General features: G+C 48.0%; 1 protein-coding gene across 1 annotated transcript in view; it reads right to left on the minus strand.

Moving 5' to 3' along the window:
• Positions 1–4,671, minus strand: part of SNN (stannin) — a 95,312-nt gene extending 90,641 nt beyond the window's left edge. The window contains exon 1 of the mRNA XM_069647794.1: positions 4,542–4,671. The gene's annotated coding sequence lies outside the window, so the exon portion shown is untranslated. The remainder of the gene's footprint in view (positions 1–4,541) is intronic.
• Positions 4,672–22,891: the final 18,220 nt, after the last annotated feature.

A 22,891-nucleotide genomic window follows, 5' to 3' on the forward strand; every position in this document is an offset into this window, starting at 1 on the left:
AGCCCACAGTTAGGGCCAAGAAACAGACGGTTTGATAAAATCTCAGATTTACTTAAATAAAAGGAATCAAAAGGTGGTCCTCAACTTTATGTAGGGGGAGGTTACTGCAATATTACAAATTAGCAGCTTGCAGCAAGTCCACAATAAAAGAAAATAACCTGCCCGTTGGAATCTCACTATTCCATACACACATGCATCCAAATGATAAAGCAGACATATAGTTCTGAATAAAAATAGGCCTTCTAGTCTCATCTTTTCCAGTTGTCGGTTAAAACGTCAACGCTTCCTTAGCCATCAACACAATACCAAACTACACAAAGATACACTTGCAAAAGATACATCGAGCTTTGCCTGCCCCCCCCCCAATAACACCAGCAACTGATGGAAACAAAGATCCGCTATCAACAAATTACATTTACATTCATATATGTATATCACTGTCTTTCTATTAGTTCTCTCGAATGCAATTGTGTTCTTGGTTATACGTTTCTAGCTTGTGCATGTAATTAAATGTAGGCCATTAAGAACCGCATGCGAATTGTGCAGGTCTGGAAAGCCATGTTATCAAGTTAGCATGTACAGACTACTGTAACTCTCCCACCCAACTTGGGAGAATGGTTTGATTTTTTTTTTTTTTTTTTTAAAGGTATAAATGGCCCTCCCAACGCTAAAGGAGTTCCAAGGCGCAGTTTCAAGGAGTGTTCCCAGGTAAGCATCAGTCAGCTTCCCTCACCTGCTGTGCTTCCTTGAAGCTTGGACTGCCATTGGGTACCTTCTCTGCAGGTTCCCTGGTGGACAGGACTCATTCCCAAGCTCCCTTGTGCAGAGGACTCATTCCCTTAAGCAGGAAATCACAACCCTCCGTTCTGATGACCCACATACCATGTGTGAGAAAAGGGTCCAACACCATAAGCATGTGGCAGAGTTATATAGTTAGAAGACCCCGAATCTCCCGAGTGCTCGTAAGCAGGATCTAAGAACCACCTAACGAGCCAACATTCAGAAAATTGTTGAAAGCAGAACTTTTTCAAGGAGGCCTTCCTTTGACTGAACTAGCATGGTGCCATGGGGCCTGCAAGGGTAGCAGCCCTGGAGGTAAGAGTCACAGGTGCTAAGTGGGGCATAAGATTACATCCACTGGGCCGGACTTGCAGCATAGTAACTGCATACTGAGCCTTTGGGTCCCCTGCCTTATCCGCTCCAGCGCTTACTGTTGCTCTTCTACAGTAGCACTCACCTTTTGACCAGGAAAAAATCAAACTCTACATCCTGGAAGCGGATTACGAGCTGCATTAAATGCATGGCATACGGCGATACTGCGTTGGTGCTATCAGAGACGGCTATGTGTACGGTTCCCAGGGAGCACACCGTTTCACCAATACCATCACCGAGATGCGCATTACTGACAAAATGCGACAATTTGGGAAGCAACAGTGCAGACCTAGGATATACAAAACATGAATGGTTGTGGACATTTCAGTGCAGTCTGTAGGAAGCTGTATTGATTACAGCTGGAAAAACAGACATTTTTCCTCTGAAGGAGCCCATCAGCGAGGACAGGATCCCAGGCGAAAAAGAATGGAGACTTGTTAGATGGTTAACCAGAGTCCAAGGGGACGAATGTTCATTATTGAGTGCAATGGAGCACTTCACAAGTCATAGGGGGAAGGACATGTGAGGGAAGCAGAGAGCTAGACTGGAGAGGGGAAGTGGGAGCAATTTGACAGCAAGGGACCTTCAAGCAACCAGGGCAGGAAACGGGGAGAGCAAGTCATATCCTCCCCTTGGACTGTCACATTTGAGCTCTGGGCATTTACCCGTCATAGCCCAAGTGTCACAACGCTGGGCCCAGGGCCTTTGAATTGCATGGATTACTCATGTGAATGAACACAGATGTTGTAATGGATCAGATGGCGCTGTGGTTCAGGGATTGTGCTCAGTATACTTGCATAATCTGACATTTTCTGTAGATACATGCTTATTGACAGATTTAATTTTAGAATAGACCAGTGCGCCCCTTATATTTTCCACCTTAAACCATTCACAAGAAATACGACCCGGCAGCGACGTCATTTGGGGGTCGCCAGAGGTCGCAAGTGCGACCTCTGTGGTCTCCCGTGCGAGCTCTAATAAAACAAAATATATAAATATTTTTTTGTAATGGAAGCTCCTGGGTTGTGGCCAGCACCATGTGGCTCTTTAATTCTGGAGTGGCTGGCCTTCTTGATCAGGCCCCTTAAAAAAAAGAAGAAAATAAGAACAGGAGTGCCACAAGTCACTTTCAGCACTGACCCTAAATAAGAAAGAATAGGAATGCCAAAAAATGTCTCTTTCTGGAATTCTATACAATAATTGCTAGACTCATTAAAGGTTTATTTCAGGCACACTTCAGGGGGTGAGTCACTGATTTAGTCTGTTCTTAAACGCCTCAAATCAGCCTTTCATCCTTTTGAGGTCGATAAATGGGTACCAACGCAGGTTGGGTGATATTGGGTGTATATTTCTTCTATGTAAAGTGCTTAAGTCTAAGTGCTATATATATATATATAACACATCATTATCATTTGGTCATGGACTTCTGCTTGCATTCACAGTAATTTGGTAATATGGGCCTATACACACTGATCTTAACGATACACATGGCATCCATTCTTGTATGAAATGTACATCACAGTATCTTAACCATATTTTTCATAGTGTACAATGATATGTGATGCCACTTCCTCTTTTGTCAACGGGTGAGAGGTCATGTTCCATGCTTCCCACAAAATCGCTTTGGGGTGGGTCAAATGACATCACTTCCTGTGATGTCATCAGGGGGGTCAAGGGTCGTGTGATGTCACTTTCACTAACCCTGGCATTTTGGTGAAATGACGTCCCTGCCACCCGGCCGAGTGTGGTCCACTTTCATTGAGCTCGCTTTGCATTTCTAGATGTCGCACAAAGGGGATGCGTGCAGCACGGGATGACTAATGCTGGGCTGTGTAGAACTCACAATGCAGCAGCGTTGGGGCCCAACAATGTACTAACTGTTCGTGCCTGCAGACGCTGCGGAGGGGCAGAGAGGCATGTATTAAAGACCGCAACAAGTCTGCAGCATTGGCCGTTACCCACAGAGCCGCTCCTTATCGTGCCGTGGCCTGTCCACTAAAACGGGCCTCTCCGCAAGGTAAACTTTACCTGGCCAGTGCCGGCAAGATTATTACACCATTAGCACATTGTTGGTGCTTGTACAACAGGGAGCAGGGCAAACGGGTTTTGCCATAATCCGCATTATTTTAAAAATAAAAAAAAAAATCAGGAGAAAAAAGAACATGAAAACGGTCTCGCCGCTTAAAAAATAAATAATAAAACATTGCTTCTTTCGTATTATCTAAAGCTATGCTGTTTTTTTGGCACTGGTGCACACGTTCGATAATCTGTCCCCTAGCACGCACGTGCACACTGGATTCAATAAAGAACGTGTGATAACACAGGTGACGTTACCATGGGTATACACATGAGTGTAATGTGTCAGTGTTTGGCGACTCCCCGTAAAAGACGCTTTCACGGCATGCACACTTAGCAAGATTCCGACGCTGCACAACGCCGCAGTGCTGCACGCCGACCCTCGCGCGCACTAGCGCGATTTTGCACAGAGGCTTGCGCATATAACACGACTACCGCGGTGACTACAGCTCAAATAACGAGCGCGCACCATTCCGCTCAAACAGAGCTCACAGATGCGCGCCTACATGTTTTACTCGACACCACAATTTCACGCAGACACTAGGATTCCAGCGCAGCATACTCAGGGCGAGACGTGCATTTCGCGAGCGCTTCTTTGCACCACAGGGAGCATTAATATATAATTGCATTGCTGCACACTGAGGAAGTAAATCTAATTATATAGCTGCACGTTGACATGGTAAAGGCGCGCTATATTCAAAAACAGAACACACCTGTTGCACACAGCCTCACGAATGTGTTCTTGCAGAATGAGGCTCGGAATTCTAATGTTTCACTGGGCGCGTGCATTTTGCCCAATGCGGGTCCTGCAAATGAAACTATTTCGGCACCCTTGAAGTCATACATGGTCAATTGTATTTTTGCACTCTAGAGGGACTTCACCGATATGTTCCACTGCTGGGCACAGACACGATACAATTGCTTGCTGCACTCCATGGTTCATGAATGCAAGATTTTGTTTGGAAACTCGTGCACGCGGGGTTGCACAGTGAGGGATGAACATAGAACGCAACAAACCTTCATTCGATTGCCCCTCTGGTGAGTCATGCACAAGACTGCAGCACAGCGAGCCTCGAGCACATGACACTTCTGTGCTGCACACAGAAATGCATGCACACACATTCCAATGCAACAAAAAGACTCGTGCACATGGGTTGCAATGCTGCACAACAGGGCTCCGCAGCATACGAATGCAGCAGTGAAGATGTTCGCGTGCATAAGATGGATTGTTGCACACATAGGCGATTGCACTTAGATAATTGTATTACTGCTTGCGTAATGAATAACCCCGCATGCCTTTTCTCTGGACTCACCTTGCACTCGGATCCTTTGTCTCTCTGTGTCCGTGCTCTGTCCTTACACGCGACGATTCCCTCTCCAATGGCCGCTGCACCAATACAGAAGCGTTGCGTTCAGGAACGTCCAGGCTGCCCGCTTCCACGGCCCTGAGCCCAGCTAGTCTGGCTCCTACGCCTCTGGCTCCCGCGAGCGCCTACCTGGCACTCCGGCCTCCCTTGACAGCTGCAAGACCAATCTGAAGCCCTGCGCCGCACGAAACACTTTTTATACACAGGAAGTGACGTCGGTCAGGGAGGTGACCAATCAGAGCATAGTTAGCATGCCTGGCTAGCAACAACAACTGCAGCTGGAGAAAGGGGGCGGGGGGCATCATGACAGTAATGAGAAGGGCAGCGTGAGAGGGAGGGTGGGAAAGACAAGAGCGGCGTGAGGGAAGTGATCAGAGAGGGAGGAGAAGCGGAAGGGAGGGAGCGGGATAGCGGAACAGTGAGCGTATTATGAGAGCGGAATGCAGGACTCTGGAAGCGAGAGCTTCATACATGCAAATAAGGAGGTGCCCAACCGTACTTGTAATTTTGGGTCATTTTTTGGGGCAAGTTTTTTTCTGCATGGCTGTCCCTTTAAAAAAACACAGGGCTTTCAACTTTTCTAAATTATAATGTATTGAACATATTAAACGATAAAGCTACAAATTAAAGGAAATTGGCCCTGTATGAATCGTGCGTAGATTTAATGACTGCCTGGGTGAAACACTAGAATACGCCACCCTCAAGTTGCTCTTATGCTGTTAACCCACACTGTACTGCATCTTTAAAATGAATAAATAATTGGAATTTAACGTTTTATTGAGTTCTACTTAAAATTAACGCACCAATATTAAATACAAGAATTCATGTTCATTATAACCTGCTTATTTTTATGTTAATTATTATCTAAATGAAGCGCACAATTTCACTCAGAACTGAAAGTGTGGCAAGAGCCAGTAGGCATCTCCTGTTGGTGAGCAACGAGGCCGCTTCAAATGCTCGTAAGGAGGAATAGTAGAGAGATGTAAAAGAAATGGAAAGCGTCAGGCATTGGGGGAAAAAGGGGACATTTCCCAGCAATATTAAGCAAGTTTAGGAAACAAAGAGTTCCTCGAAACTGCCCTATAGCTCTACTGGGGAAGGCAAGCGAAGTGGGTAGGCTATGAGGTTAAGCATTCATATTGCCATATGATGCAGTACATAACACCAATAATAAACAAAATACCTGCCAAAAGGTCTGAGTGCATGAGCATTTAATGGCAAAATGTCCCTATATGGAACATATGTATGTAGGTTTTAATATTCTCAAACTAATTCATAAGAACTAAATAAATAAGTAATCTGCCATATAGTGAGAGCACCTAAGCATAGGATGGCAACATGTAGAACATGGAATGACAACTTAGGCATGTCATGGCAATAGCTGCATAATGCTGTGAGGACCTGGGCATATAATGATACCTTTTGGCGAATAGTTGCACACTGGATGGACAGCTCATGCTGAACGTCAGCATTTCAGGAATGGGACAATGCAGTGCAACAAGTTGCAAGCCTGACTATGCCGACTAGGCCCTTCATACTTCTGTGGGCGATGAATCAAGTTCCATCAGTGGGTAATAAAGATTACACCTGCTAGTTGCGCAGGGAGTATTAATTCTATTAAAGACTAGGAGGCGAGCATTATGCTTCAACTTCTTTAATTTACCACTCTTCAGCCGTTTCAACAAACTTAAAAAACCATAACAAAACACTGAAAACAGTCTGAACAGACTTTGCCTTCTTTTGAACTACAACTATCCCCATAGTCTCTGTAGTCCATCTCACACCTTGCTCAGTTTATGGCCACATCCTGTCCTTGAGCTCCTCCTCTCTTTTACTCGCTCTGAAAGTCCAACTGAGAACTCCACACTAAAGTCCTGCAACTGGCAATGACTTGAAACACTCCAAACGAATGTCGAACATCCTCGACTCAGGCGACTACCTCTGCTAGTCTCCTACTTCAATTGTTCTTCTGCTCCTCTCCTAGGAACAATAGAAAGCAGAAAAATCAGGGTGGTGCCCATGTATTGACGACATCATCATATTATTATCACATACGATCATCCAATATTATGCTCAATACATCATTCGGGTGGGAATTTAATGCTCGCCTCCTAGTCTTTAATAGAATGAATACTCCCTGCGCAACTAGCAGGGGTAATCTTTATTCTATGACAAGACTGGAGGCGAGCATTATGCTTGTTCAAAGCTTCCCAACACAGCGACCGCTAAAGCCTTGGTTGGCTTGAAATAAAATTTAAAAGTTCGATCATTCGACCAATCTGCTGCTAGCATAATATCTCTAAGGGATACTCCTGTCTTAAAAGCCTTAGATGCCAAAGCTCCGCGCACTGAATGCGCTCCATACTTCCCCACATCTATGCCTGCTGCTTGCATGATTTCTTTGACCCATCTGGCGATAGTCACTGTGGATAGTCTTTCCACCGCGAGCGAGGTGAGTGGCGCAGCTGCGCTTATTTTAAAGCTAATCTTGCGGGCATTTTGTTTGTTTTACTTTGTGCCCAAGGTCCCCCGTGCCCCTAGTATTCCCTTATCCCTCTTCCTGACCACAGCGACCTTCCCTCCCTGGGAAGGCGTTGGAACTTCCTTTGAGCCCCGTGCTTTCTCCCTCCTTCCCTCCCCACTACCTCTTCCAGTCCACTTGAGCCCTCCCGCCCCCCCACCCCTTCGTGGGCCCGCCCCCCGCCTCCCGACCTGCCCATCCCGCCCCTCATCACTGCTCCTCCCAGGGCAGCCCTCTGCCCGGCAGCCCCCAGCGGCTAAGGGCCCCAAGGCCAAGGGCGGCTCCCACAGAAGCGGCTCCAGGAAGTGTCAGCAGGTGTCCGCAGGGGAAGCCAAGGAAGCCACCAGACACCGAAAAAAAACTATAAGTGCTGGCTTGGGTGGGGGGTAGAGCAATTACTCTACTCCAGTAAGCTCCTGCCATTCTAACCTACCTTTCAATGGCCTGCAGTCAAATGTAAAACAGTACAGTAGCCCGAGAAAACCACAGAGATTAGCCTGCGCCGCCTCTGGCCAGAAGTGTGATTATTAGCATATGCCAAACTTAGATGGAATCCGTAATAGCCTCTCTCTGGAAGCAAATCTAGAAGTGTAGCTCTCTGTGAAAAGTTGATTTTGCAGTGCTTTTAGAAGTTGAATTCAGACGTATACCCAATTGCATTTAGAAATGTACCCAATTGCATTTAAGAAGTATACCAATTGCATTTAGAAGTGTACCCAATTGCATTTGAAGTTCCGTCCAATAGCCTTTTTGAGAAAGCTGATTTAAAAGTGTACCCAATTGTAGTTAGGAATTGCCCCCAATTGCTCTGTACCCAATTGTACCCAGTTGCATGCAGAAGTTGCGCCCAATAGTCCCTCTGAGAAAGGTGCATTTAGAAGTGTACCCAATTTCATCTAGAAGTTGTGACCAATAGCATCACTGAGGAAAAGTTTGGATTGGAAGTGTACCCAATTGCATTTAGGAGTGTACCCAATTGTATTTAGAAGTTGCGCCCAATAACCTCTCTGAGAAAAGTGGAATTTAGAAGGGTACCCAACCGCACCTAGGAGCTACGCACAATTGCCTATCTGAGAAAACCTGATTTTAGAAGGGTACCCAATTGCATTTAGTAGTTGTGACCAATAGCCTCTCTGAGAAAGTTGAATTCAAAGTGCACCCTACTCAATCATATTAGTATAACTAGCAGTATAGCTGTATAAAGTAGAATCTAAAATGGTAACTAATAATCTAAATACCCCCGCTAGCAAATTGAATCTTGAGGCTGACCGAACATCATCTCTGTGGACAGGTGAACCTAGAAGTGTACCTAATAAACGAATATCATGAGCGCACCCACTCCACCAGAGTCCATCAGAAACGACCCCCGTGGACCACCCGCACCCTCCAACCTGCCTTCCCTCCCGCCCCCCTCCTCCCAAATCACCCCACCCTCCTCCGCACCCCCTGCCATTCCCCTCTCCAAGCACCAAGCCAGGGGGGCCCGATGGCGAACCACTCACCCTAAGACCGCTCATCCCCCGAACGCCAGCCCCGACCCGCTAGCATTTTCCATACCCGCTCCCCTCACTATCATACCTGCAACACCCCACCCTGCAATCACCCACCCCTCGCCTTGCCCTCATACCCTTGCCATCTTCCCCCCGACCGCACCCTTTCCCCTCCCTAAAAACTGCGCGCCTAGCCCTAGCAAGAACCGAAGCTGCCTCCCCCTCACCCTCTGGCCCCCCTACCCTCTCTGGCACACCAGTCGCAGCAAAGAAAATGCTGAAGAGAAAACGTTCCTGGTCCCCCTCAACCTCTCAGCTCTCCTCGCCTCCCCTGTCTCGACCCACCACCTCTCTCCCACAATCCCCTCCTTCCCCAGTGGCCTCTCCCTTCCTGAAACCCCTCTCCCTCGATTTCTCCTCAACTGCAACTGAAACTCCCAACCGCCCACTCCACATCCTCAAATCCTCCACCCCAATCATTCTATCACTCACAGCCACCCAACCCCACCCGAAGCCTGAAAATTTTTCTGCTCGCCCGCTTTTCCCTAACAGCACCAACCTTACCCCTCTCCCTCCACTCTCTCCCCCACCGCCACATCCCGCTCGAGCACCAAAACCAACCTTGCCTCCCGACGTGAACTGTATCCTATTTAACGCCCGTTCTGTAGCAAAAAACAGACATTGCATCTTCGACCTCCTTGCCTCTGCCAAACCAGACCTAGTCTTCATCACTGAAACCTGGTTCTCTGATGACTTCGGCCCAATCGCTAATGAAGCCTTTCCCCCTGACTACTCCCTCATCCCACTGAACCGTCCGGCCAGAGGAGGGGGTGTAGCATTCGTCTTCAAATCTCTCTTCCGCACCTCAATCATGGACAACCAACCCTCCATTCCATCCTGCGAATCCCTCCTCGTTAAACTATCCCTCTCCCCGTCGCTCTCACACAGCTTCCTAATAATCTACAGGCCCCCTGGCTACGATAGACATTTTGCAAACAACCTTTGCGACTCTATTGCCACCCTCCAAATAAACCATCCCAACCTCACCCTTCTTGGAGACTTCAACATATGGCTCGACATCCCCACCAACCCGATGACACACGCCCTGGTTGACGGTCTAGATGCAATTAATCTCCAACCCCACATAAACGGCCCGACTCATTTTAAAGGACACACTCTTGATGCCATCTTTAGCGCCAACACCCCGATTCATTTAAAACCCCCCACCCCTATCATCTGGTCCGATCTCTACCTTCTCTCGTTCGCCATCCCCTCACCCGGCCCCCTTCCCGTACTCTCAGCTGAACCTCCAAACCTATGCAAATGCTGGAAAAAACTAATAATCACCCCGGACCTAGCCGAGGCACTCCTTCAGTCTCCACCACCTACCTGCCGTCCCAACAACCAACTAACACCTGAGGCCTTTGACTCATGGCTCAACGCATCTCTGATGTGACTCACCCCCCCCCGTGCAAACCATCAACCCGCCGTGGCCCTTTCCCCAGATGGTTCACTCCTGAGTTGAAGACCACTAAACGACATTACAAATACCTAGAACGCAATTGGCAGAAAGAAAAAACCCACGAGAGCAGGACCACCTTGGCCCGACATTTGTACCGGTACAAGGCCGAAATCCGGAAAGCAAAAAAAGCCCACTACAACACCTGAATCCTAAACTGCAAAAACCCAAGCAAAGAACTCCACAAAATCATCTCCGAACTCACCAATCCAGCTTGTAATACAACCATCCCGACCCCGTCACAATCACTGTGTGACTCACTCTCCCTCCACTTTTACACCACGGCTATTGAAAGGACAAAAACTCTAAACACCAAACTGGCTCTCTTACAGCCACCTGACAACCCTCCGCCCGTACCGGCCAGCCCGTCAGCTACGACCTCTATGCAACCAAAGTTCGAATCCTTTAGTCCAATATCACCAGAACAATTTCTCAAACTTCTATCTGCCCGCAAACCATCTGGATCACCACTGGACCCTGGCCCACCCACAACCCTTAAAGAAATCTTTGCTTCCACCTGGGCAGGAGAACACGCAAGATCTATCATAAATGCCTCCCTTTCCTCCGGTATCTTCCCCGAAGCATTCAAAACGGTACAGGTCAAACCTCTAATTAAAAAACCTTCGCTCGACCCTCTCGAGCCAAAAAAACTACCGCCCAATCTCAAACACCAGATTCCTTGCCAAACTCATTGACCGAACTGCCTACTCTCAACTAAATGACTTTGTCGAAGCCAACAATCTCCTAGACCCTGCCCAATCAGGTTTCAGAACACGTCACGGAACTGAAACCACCCTAACCTCGATCTGGGATGACCTTAAAATGACAGCAGACTCTGTGGGATGTGCCGCACTAATCCTTCTCGACCTATCCGCTGCCTTTGACACGATCAACCACTCAATCCTCCTAGACCGCCTCCACTCCCTAGGAATTTGTGGAACCGCTCTCAAATGGATAGCTTCATTCCTCAAAGAAGGCACCAAATAAAGACACTCTCCAGCTTTTCCTCCCAAGCTCGACCAGTCGACACAGGAGTCCCTCAAGGAGCATGTCTATCCGCCCTCCTGTTCAATCTCTACCTGATCACCCTCCCACCAATAATCCGTTCACACAACATCCTAAACATCCTATGTTACAACTACGCCGACGACACTCAACTAATTCTAAAATTCCTGAACTCGAAACCCAACCCCCGACCTGACCTGGCATCCTGCCTCCTTAACATAGAACGCTAGATGACCCAAAGCCACCTCTTGCTAAACCCCTCCAAAACAGAAATCATGGTTTGCGGCAACTCCGATCTTCTTCCGCACCCACTACCCTGGCCACCAGCCATGGGCAACTCACCGACACCCTCAAACTCAGTGAAAAATCTTGGATGCACCCTGGACTCCAACCTAACACTCTCGCGCCAAGTCAACAATGTCTCAAAGTCCTGCCACTACCACCTTAAAACCCTTAGGCGCATCTTTTCATACCTCTCATTTCCCAACAGAGTCTCTGCAGTCCAATCAATCGTTATATCCAGACTGGACTACGGAAACCCCCTATACCTCGGAATCCATGCCTACCAACTGAATAAACTCCAAAGAGCACAAAACGCAGCGGCCAAAATGCTACTTGCGCTCGGTCCAAGAGACCACGTATCCCCAGCCCTTAAGACACTGCACTGGCTTCCAGTAGCCCGTAGGGTGGCTTTCAAAACCTTATGCCTCTCCCATCGAGTAAAACAGCTAAATAAACTTGAATGTAAACTAGTAAGACAAACGGACCTAAACGAGTAAAGTAGATCAAAACTCGAAGCGGATAATAGGAATAAATCAATGAGAAACTAATGAGATCTGAACCGATGAAATGGACACAATGAATGAGGAGGGAACACAGTGAATGACATAAATGAAATAGTTAAAATGGATGAAGCGTATAGAACAGATGAATACACTAAGTGGAAGCGTGCATGAGTGGAAGAACAGACGACTAGAAAGATCAAATAAGTATGGAGACCGGATGAAATAGATTAACATACTAAAGCCAATAAGTATCTAGAATGGTTGGGTGTGTAGAGCGGTCGACCGTAATGAGTTGATGAGTACGTGTAGAGTTAACTAGCAAGCAAATTCAGAACGCAAGAGGGCGTCGAACTATATTGAATGGACAAATGTATAGACTGGATGAACGTTTGGCCAGACGAACGTATGAGAGCGAACGAGCATGTAAGAGACGATGAGCATGGGGATCGGATGAGCATGGGGATCGAATGAGCATGAAGAACGAATGAGCATGGAGAGCGGATGAGCATGGAGAGTGGATGAGTATAGAGAGCGGATGAGCGTGAAGAGTGGATGAGCGTAGAGAGCCGATGAGCGGTTAAGTGTGGAGAGCGGTCGAGTTTGGAGAGCGGATGAATCTGGAGACCGTGTGAATGTAGTGTCCGGGTGAATGTGGAGAGCAGATGAGCATGGAGAGCGGATGAGCGTGGAGAGCGGATAAGCGTAAAGAACGGATGAGCATGAAAGAGCGGATGAGTGTGGAAGAGCGGATGAGTGTGCAAGAGCGTGATGAGCGTCAAGGGCGGATGAGCGTGGAGACCGGATAAGCATGAGGGCAGATGAGTGTGGAGAGCGGAGGAGCATGGAGAGCGCAGGAGCATAGAGAGCGGAGGAGCGTGGAGAGCAGTGGAGCGTGGAGAGCGGAGGAGCGTGGAGAGCAGTTGAGTGCGGAGAGCGACTGAATGTGGAAAGCGCAGAAGCGAGTGTACCCAGAAGCAAGTGTGGAGAGAGGCTGAGTATGGAGATCGCTGAAGCGTAGGGAGCAGTTGAGTGTGGAGAGCGGATGAGTGTGGAGAGCGGATGAGTGTGGAGAGCGGATGAGTGTTAGAGAGCGGAGGAGTGTTGGAGAGCGGATGAGTGTTGGAGAGTGGATGAGTACGTGGAGCGGATGAGTACGTGGAGCGGATGAGTACGTGGAGATGATGAGTACGTGGAGCGGATGAGTTGATGGAGCGGATGATTGGGCGGAAAAGGTGAGTCTGTGATGCGGATGTGTGTATGGAGCAGATGAATGTCTGATGTGGATGAATATGTGGAGCGTACGAGCGTATGAAGCGGATGAATGTGTGGTACGGATGAGTGTGTGGAACAGAGGAATGTGTGGAGGGGACAAATACATAGAGCGGATGAGTGTGAGGGACGGATGGACACGCAGAGCAGACGAATAGTATTGTCAAGCGGACGAGTAGTAGGCTGTGCCGATGAGTGTTGCGGACTGGACGAGTGTGTAGACAGGACCAGTGTGTAGACTAGTCGAGTGCGTAGACCAGACGAATGTGTAGACTGGACGAGCGCGTAGACTGGACGAGCGTGTAGACTGGACGAGGGTGTAGACTGGACGAGTGTGTAGACTGGACGAGTGTGTGGACTCGACGAATGTGCGGACTGGACGAATATGTGGAGCGGACGAATGCGTGAGGCGCACAAATGTGTGAAGCGGACGAGTGTATGGGGAGAGGACGAATGTGTAGAACGGATGAGTATGTATGGAACAAATGAGTGCATATTGAGCGGATGAATATATGTGCTGCCGATGAGTCTGTGGAGCGGATAAATGTACGAAGCAGGTGAGTGTGTGGAGCGGATGAACGCATGGGGCGGATTGATTTGTAGAGCGGATGAGTATGCCGAACGGAGCATATGGAACACATGAGAGCATGCGTGAAGCACACTGGAGAATAAAGGATAGGCTTGAGCATGCAAAGTGAACCAGAGTACGTGAATATGTCGAGCAGACATGAATGTGTAGGACAATCTTGAACGACTGAAACAAACAAATATGCATAGAACGGACCTGTCTGCAGGAATTGCGTGACGTCCATAACAGGCTTTGGAATACAGGGAACACCTGAAGCAACATACATCATACCACACCCCACGCTTACTCTCCCCTTTACACCACCACTTAACTAGAACACAGAGATACTATGACACCATTCTGTATAACTGTTCTCATATCAACATCTACCGCTCACTCCCCATCACTCTAAGTAAACATTGCTGGTTTCACACCCCCCAGCCAGGCGTTCTCCTCAGGCCTAACGCAGCCACACTCGTCCTGGATAAAGCCGGCCAGAGCGAACACATACTCCTGATCTCCCAACCACCACACCTACCGCTAAGAAGCAGCTACCACTTGAATTCCGCACCAGCTGCATACATACCTGGTGCGCACACGCACTTTTTGTACTCTCTCTACTCTCTCTACTGACCTGAACTTCGGTTCCCAAGGGCGTTCAACCTACCAGCGCCTTCAGACCATACCAATGGTATATAAGGCGCTATATAAATGCAAAATAACATAACATAACATACACCTTTGAAAGGCTTCCTGCGTGCTATAAGCAATAGCCCAAAATTCGCTGTTCTATATTCTGCCGTCCTGTTCTCGTACTCCTTTACTCAGCTTGCTACACACCCTTTTGGTCTACTCGGAAAATATGGGTAGTGAACTGAGGGTGTCACCGTCTTAGTTCTCCCCACAATTGTAAAAGTTACGCCCTCTGGTCCGAAAGACTTCCTGTCTACCTCTAGGGCTCTCACGTCTGACACGCGTTTGCAGGAAACTAAACACAGTAGCATCGCTAACTTTCCAGATAGTTGTTTCAGCGATAAATATGTGTTGCCTGGCCAACTCTCTAACAGCTTAAGAACAGACAGCACATCCCAGACCGACTTATATCGAGGCTCTGGGGGTACTGTGAATTTGGCTCCTCTAATAAGCCGAACCACTGCGGGGTGCTCTCCCGCTGGCACGCCCTCGATCGGGAGATGCCCCGCGGATATGGCGGACCTGTACACTCCTATGGTGCGGAACACTTTACCACCTTGCAGCAATTGCGCTAACAAGTTCAAAATCATCACTACAGGTGCAGAAACGGGATGAACACCTCTCCCTCTGCACCAGCTTGTCCACTTGGCCCAAGCCACGTCGTAGCTCCTTCTTGTGGATGGGGCCCAGGATCCAGCGATAAGCTGCGCAGCCTTAGCCGAAATGCCTGGCAACGCCCAGCGTCTCCTGATATCCTGCACGCGATGATCGGGAGTGTCCCCCTCACTCTCAGAGGGTGATACGACCCAGCTGGGTCCGTGAGCAGGTGCTCTCCTTCTGGGAAGCTTCGGGTAATCCACTGCTAGCTCCATAAGCGTCGGGAACCATACTTGCGAATTCCAGCATGGCGCTACTAATAGCAACTCCGCTGTCTCCCTCCGACACTTCACTAGAACTCTGCTCAGCATCATGAACGGCAGAAACGCGTAGTGCGGGCCTCTGCCCCACTCTTGCAAGAACGCATCCGTTCCCTGAGCTCCCGGGTCTAGCCGCCAGCTGAAATATTCCGCTGTTTGGGCATTCAACCAGGATACGAACAGGTCTATGTGTACTGGCCCCCATCTCTTGGTCATCCTCTGAAACACCGCCGGATCCAGCCTCCAATCGCTGGAGTCCGTGAAGTAGCGCAAGTTCCAGTCCGCTATTACGTTCAGCATCCCGGGGAGGTACTCCGCTGTGACCGACGTTTCTGACTGTAGACAGAGGTGCCAAAAGTCCTTCGCTAGCTACGCTAGCATTCTGGATTTGGTGCCGCCTAGGTGGTTTATGTATCGCACTGCCGATATGTTGTCCATCTTCAGTAGGACACATGATCTCATCTTCCCTTTCATGAAGGCTCTGATCGCGAATGATCCTGCCAACAGCTCTAGGCAATTTATGTGCAACTGGAGCTCCTCCTCGCTCCATTTCCCCCCTGTCTAGAGGTCTGGAGGTCTCCGCACCGAGCGCCCCAGCCCAAACGGCTGGCGTCGGATTCTATAATCAGATCTGGCCTGTCTCCGAAAATGGCACGACCATTCCAGGCGTCCATATTCTTCAACCACCATTCCAGTTCTGTCTTGGATTCCTGATCCAACAGTACTAATTAATGGTATCTCAGGCCTTGCTGCAGATGTCTTATCCTCAACCTCTGAAGAGCTCGGTAATGTAATGGCCGTGGAAATATGGCCTGAATAGAAGCTACTAACAGCCCCACAATCCTTGCTAGAGTTCAGAGGGACACAACCTGCTTTTGTAGGCATATTCTCAATTCTCTTGTGATGTTGCAGATCTTCCGGGCTGGAAGCTCGAGCGTTGCTTTCCTAGTATCTAGTAGAAAGCCTAGAAAGTCCAGTGTCTGTGCTGGCTCGGTATTCGATTTCTCTATGTTCACTAGGAATCCTAGGGAAGCTAACAGTTCCTGAACCCAACGCGTCTGGTACTTGAGGGACTCTCGATCCTCGGCTAGGAGCAGAAGGTCGTCTACATAGATGATCAATCTTATTCCCTTCTCTCTTATTACCGCCGCTACTGGCTTCATTACCTTGGTAAAGGCCCAAGGCCCAGAGGCAAGCCCGAAGGGCATGGTCCTGAACTGCCAAAGCTGTCCTCTCCAGCGAAAAGCTAGGAAAGTTCTGAATTCTTCTGCTATTGGTAACGTTAGGTAGGCATCCTTCAGATCCAGTCTCGTCAGCCAATCCTTTTCTCTGAGCAAATCTCAGAGTTGATGGATGCCCTCCATCTTGAAATGTCGGTAAACTATCCAACCGTTTAGTTCATTCAAGTTTATGACTGGGCGCACCTTCTCTTTTCTGTGCACCAGAAACATATTGCTTATAAATTCGGGGTCCCCCCTGCACCTCTCTGTGGCGTTCTTTGCTGCTAGTAGGCTTAGCTCCTGGTCTAGAAGCTTCTGCTCTGCGCGCCCCAGACGCTGCTGATGAGGCTTGTGCCCCTGCGCGGCCGGGTGAACGAATTCTAGGCTCATACCCGCAACCGTTTGTAATGCTCAGGCATCGCTGGAAAGCACTCGGAAGCGATGGCGCAGTTCGCATTCCCCAAAAGGCGTACTGCCCTCTGTGCCCAGCCTGCTAGGGCGTCGGGGTCTACCTCTTCCCCCGTATCCCTGGCTCTCTCTGCCAGGTCCATGATTTCACGAGTGGTCCGGCCAGATCCAGCACCTTCTCCTGGCAACTCCTCCAAGATCTATCAATGCCTTTACGGGGGTCTTTGCTTGTCTTTGAAACAAAAGTTGGCATTTTGGGGTCTGACTCTGGCGTCTCGGCCACTTTTCCTGGAAGGTCTGGCCTTGGGCACTTCGCTCGAAGTCTCTGACGGACCTCCTTGTCCAGCGCCTTCCTTAGCCTCTTGGTCAAATACTGTGCCACTCTCGGCGAGGGCTGCCAGTCTGACGACCTCGGATTGCGGATGCTGTCCGGATCAAACATACCTTCCTCCTTTTATTCGAGGTGTTTCTCCTTGCGGAGTCTCTTTCCTCTGCTGGGTTTGCACTCCTCCTCCTCTCTCAACTCATCCTCATCCTGAGAGGGAGGTTCCCCATCTTCCGGCTCATCTTCCGAGCCTGGGTTATCTTCTCCATCATACTCTTCCCCTGGAGAGGGGGTCGTGCGGTCCGGCACTGTCTGACGCTGCAAATATGCTGCTCAGAGCTTTGCGAAGGCGTCGGTGACCTCTGGGGCCTTTTCTTTTGCCCCTTCCAAAGGGCCCTGGAGGTCGAGAGGGGCATTCTTCTTTCAGGCCTTGATACTCCCCTGTGACCCTTTCTCTGAGGGTTCTGCGGGCGTGCGGTCAGTCCGTATGGTGCTGTCTACTGGCTGTTGTAGCATCGCCTCTAAGGACTCCAGCCTATCTTGTAGGGGTTTAACCCCTAGAGCCACTGCATCTATCAGTGAGTTACCCTGCACCTCCTTGAAGCTGGCAGCTAGGTCTGAAGGCTGCTCTTCTGCGCTCCACTCGAACTCCGACATCTCGCAAGGATGCTGTGTGCCTTAAATACCTCGAAAGTTGTCGCAGCACGCCCCTTTCACTGTAGATGCTATTGACGGGACAGAGATAGAATCAACTCTCTCTTCTTCCTCCCGTTTATTCTACAAAATATAATAGTTTTTTTTTTTTTTTTTTACTGTGGCGGCACCGGACTATTACACTATTCTTGGTCGCCTGGGATAGGCGTGTGTCTCTTGGTGGGCCCCTCTGAGCTGGGCACCTTGTATTAGGTAATCAGATTGCTTGCTCCTGCCCCCAGCTGCTTCCCGCACTCCGCGTGCGCAGCCTGCTTCCGAGTGGTCAGCGCGTGTAGTCAAGCGCTCTGCTAAATTCTGTAACGGGGGAACTCCAGAATTCGCTATGAGCGTAGCTCGTTCCTTCACTGCCGGGCTTGGCTATCAATACACGGTCCGCTTTGTTCCGCGTCGCAGAGAACATGCGATGCGGAAACGAGCTGAGATAATGCCCCTCCTCCCCAAAGGAGGGGACCGGGGAACGCCTCAGTTCCCGAGAGTGGCAGACTCCGCCTCCATAAAGGAGGGGCCTGCTACTGCCTCCGTAGCGTGGCTGCTCTCCTATACAGCTGCCTCGGCTACCCTGAAGGAGGGGCCGGCGGCTCCCTGACAGCGCGATTCGACTCACCGCAGGTTCTCACGGCATCGGCTTGCAACCCCTGAAGTGCCGGTCATATGGCACGGGGTGTCCGCGCCGTGGGAAGTACTCGCCGTGAAGGCGATAGTACAGATAACTCACACGAAAATGAAACGTGCTACAACACGTACGCGCTCTGCCCCTGCAACCTTAAACTTGCAATCTGAGACAACGATAACTTTACAATTGTAATGATTTCCCTGCCCGCCTTTGCGGTATCCTTCATTAATTAAGTGCACAATCTACCCCTATTCCATGATTACTACATTGCTATAGGGAGCTGAATAAAATAGTACTTATCTTCTTGAAGAGCAGTAAAAGAAGAGGAGGAACTCAGGGACAGGATGTGGTCATAAACTGAGCAAGGCGTGAGATGGACTACAGAGACTATGGGGATTGTAGTTCAAAAGAAGGAAAAGTCTGTTCAGACTGTTTTCAGTGTTTTGTTATGGTTTTTTGAGTTTGTTGAAACTGCTGAAGAGTGGTAAATTAAAGAAGTTGAAGCATAATGCTCGCCTTCAGTCTTGTCATAGAATTGCACTTTTTATTACAGAGCTTAGAAGTGGTTCATCTACACGAAGCTCTATGAAATCTCAAAATTATTATTTTACAATTCAGGTGTAAGGCCAACATATTGAAACACCTAGTAAATTGTGTGAGTTGCTGTTGTCTGATGATAAAAGCTGGCAATTTGTTTGAGTACTTGTCAGTGATGAAAGTACCTTACTGTATAATGACAACACATTTAATATGTTGTATGTGAACATACCCAGGCAAAATCTACCAAATTATGGTAACATGGACATGCTATTTTACCGCTAGGCAAATCATGAGGGTACATGTGACCTAAATGTTTAGAATAGCAGCAAAGAAAACATTTTCACTATACAAAAGTTAAAACTGTTGTCTTTGTTAATGCTTGTTTTCTACCTTTGCACATACCGTTTTTCACAGTAAATAGCAGACACACACGAATGCAAGAACTTGCTTTTAGATGCATTCAACACCAAACAAACACAGTTATCCCCTAAACTCTAAAATTAGCCTCCCATTTTTCCAACTCCTGGCCTTGTTCCTAAAACTTTAAGTGCAACAGCAAATCTAATGGGTAACAATATGATTTTTTCCGTTATTACTCAAGGTTTTCTTTGTCTCCTAGAAAACAGCATGGTTTGGCATTGTGATTCCATGTCATCTTAACACTTGCTCGATAGAGTGCTCGATAGACCTGGCTTTCATGTAACAGATAAGTGCATTCTGGGTGTTGTAGTCTTTCTTTGGTTTCAACTAAATTAACAGACCAGAAAACAATGATATTCCAAAGAATCCACCATGGTGTCCAAATGGCATGGAATCATACATTTGATCGTCTTAAAACTTCACACAGCGAAGCAAATGAGCCTATTACATTCTACAAGACCATAAATGAATGCCCACCCCCCCTTTCTTATATATTAAGCCTTCCTTTGGCCTTTTACTTCTGTCTTCCACCCATGGCCACACAACCTCCTACTCTTGCAGGCAGCCTCTGGCCCTCGATTTAGTCGGCAAAAAAAAAGAAAAGGCCTTTTTAGTCTATCATAAAACTCCGAACCTTCATTCTGGCATTTCACTGTCCCTGTTTAGCAATTATCGCACTGTCCAAGGTTGTGGGGCGATGTAAGGATGTTTAGTTTCACAAAGAGATGCTAATGTGGGAGGCGCAAGCATTCCTTAAAAAAATCATGGTTCGCCTAAACATTTTATTGCAAAAAAAGATTGGCAATAATAAAAAAAATCGATTGGCACTTTTATTTTTAAGTCCCTATGTAAAATCTTGAGAAAATGAAGCTCAAAGGGAAGCACATGGGGGCATCCATTTTGTGAAATGGATGCCCGCCGCTGTGCTTGCTTTGGATTTTGCAGCACTAATGAAGGAAAAGCCAGCCAGCTGTAGTAAACAAAAGCTACCACTGGGTGGCTTTTCCTTCATTGGTGCCAGGACTCGTAGGACGGAGACCGGAGACTACAGGCAGAAAAGCTGCAGCTGCATCTCGGTAAGTGCTATTTCTTTAAATAAAAATAAACATTAGCTGCGTTTTTTTCTAAGTTTTGTGGGCTGGAGGAGCCCGGAAAACTTAGAAATAAAACCGTAGCTTTAAAAACGTTGTATTTATGTTTGCGGTAGCTTTTGAAGCTACCACACACATAAATACAAGGTTATTGTGTTTGAAAACGCTGCAGATTTTCTTTCCAAGTTTCTGAGGCTCCTCCGGCTCGGAGGATCCTGAGAAACTTGGAAAGAAAAACCGCAGCATTTTTGAAACACAACCATGTTGTGTTTCTGCTGCCGTGGCTATCACTTTGGGTCTCCGGTGCTCCCGACGGGGAGCCCGAACGCCCCAAATGGGAAAGCAGCTTTAGGCAGAAACACTGCAGCGTTTAGCATTTCAGAAAACAACCACGTTGTGTTTCTGCCTAAAGCTGCTTTCCCATTTGGGGCTTTCGGGCTCCCCACGCGGTTCTGTTTGAAAACGCTGCAGATTTTCTTTCCAAGTTTCTCAGGCTCCTCCGTAGCGTTTTCAAACACAATAACATTGTATTGATGTGTGCGGTAGCTTCAAGAGCTCCGAGTCCCGGCACCAATGAAAGAAAAGCCACCCAGTGGTAGCTTTTGTTTACTACAGCTGGCTGGCTTTTCCTTCATTACTGCCGCAAAAGCAAGCACAGGCGGGCATCCATTTCACAAAATGCATGCCCCCATGTGCTTACATTTTAAATTATTGAGCTTCATTTTCTCAAAATTTTACATAGGGACTTAAAAAAATAAAGTGGCAATCGAATTTGTTTATTATTGCCCATCTTTTTTTGCAATAACATTTTTTGGGCAAACCATTCCTTTAAGCATTTGGCTGCATTGGTAGATGGATATGGGAATGGCAGGCTATTGTCCCCTGCCTCTGTCCACATTTCCCTGTTGCCTTTAGTGGATGTTACAATAATAAGGCTTGCGTTTCTCCCATGTGGGAGGTTTACAGGCTATCCCTGTATCCCTGATGCACCTCCTTTTCCCATATGTCGCCCTGGCCATTGCCTGGTTTCCCTGTCCCTAGAATCAGCCTTGGGCTGCCTTTGATCAGGTACATAGAGAGAATCTATGGTTACAATTGAAAGAGATGCGAGTACCTGAGGTTGTGCGGAAATTTGTTGTGTTACATGGATACTGTGGTTCAAGTAAGGTTGGACACTTCGGTTCCATGGCATAAAACAAATAAATTAATAACAAATGAAATTATAACGAAATATAAATAATGAAAAAAATTACGTTTTCTTTGGGGGTGTCCCCCCAAACTCCTCTTTCCCCTTGCTAAAAACGCACCCAACCCCCTCCCCACAAGATGTAACCCTTTACCCCACCCCCACATATATTTTACAAAAAAATTCTGTATTTTCGTTATTTCAGTTTCGTTAAAAATGTCATTTGTTTTTTTTTTGCCATAAGCACTGTATACCGTACACTTCATGTGTACTAACTAAAGAAATACTTACTTTCAGAGGTTTAAAGAAGGGGTTCTATTTGGCTCCCTGCTTATGTAATTTATATATAGGTGATATGTTACAAACATTACAGCAAGGAAAGAGTGCCCCCCCATCCAAAATAGCACAACGGGTGTTATGGTTGGCGTCTGCAGATATCTTAATTTTAGTCTAGAGGCCGATTGGTTTACAGAACACCTTCAAGGCAATAGTGCAGTGCTCTTCAAACTTTTTTGGCCGGGGCCCCCCTGAGAAAAATGTGGGCAGGTCAGGACCTCCCAGAAATGCCAAATGGACAGTATGTATTGCGCACCGTCACCTGCTCCCATCACAGTCTCCCTCATCCCACTCCTACCCACTTGCTGTTCTCTCCCCACCCCATCACACCCTGGGCTCTCCCCACTCTGCTCCCACCACTATCCCATGGTTCCCGCCCATTGTGCTCCCACCATAGTCCCTGGGTTCCCCCCATCCCGTTCGCAACACAGTATGAGGGCCAGTGGCGACTGGTGATTTTTTTTATGTGGAGGGGCATAACTATTTCCCCCAAAAATGCCATAGGGACCGAGCATAGTGAGGGAGCCCGAACCAAAAAGGAGGGTTCGGGGGGGTTTCCCCCTGTGATTTTGTTTTAAATAATGGGTTAAAATGTTGCATTGTAGAGCATACCTTTAACAAAAAAATTGGTAAATAGCCAAACAGTTTGTAATTGGTGCTGGGGGGCCCCCAGGGG

Source organism: Ambystoma mexicanum, chromosome 2q (genome assembly GCF_040938575.1).
Source record: "Ambystoma mexicanum isolate Mex_15411 chromosome 2q, UKY_AmexF1_1, whole genome shotgun sequence".
Classification (NCBI taxonomy): Eukaryota; Metazoa; Chordata; class Amphibia; order Caudata; family Ambystomatidae; genus Ambystoma; species Ambystoma mexicanum.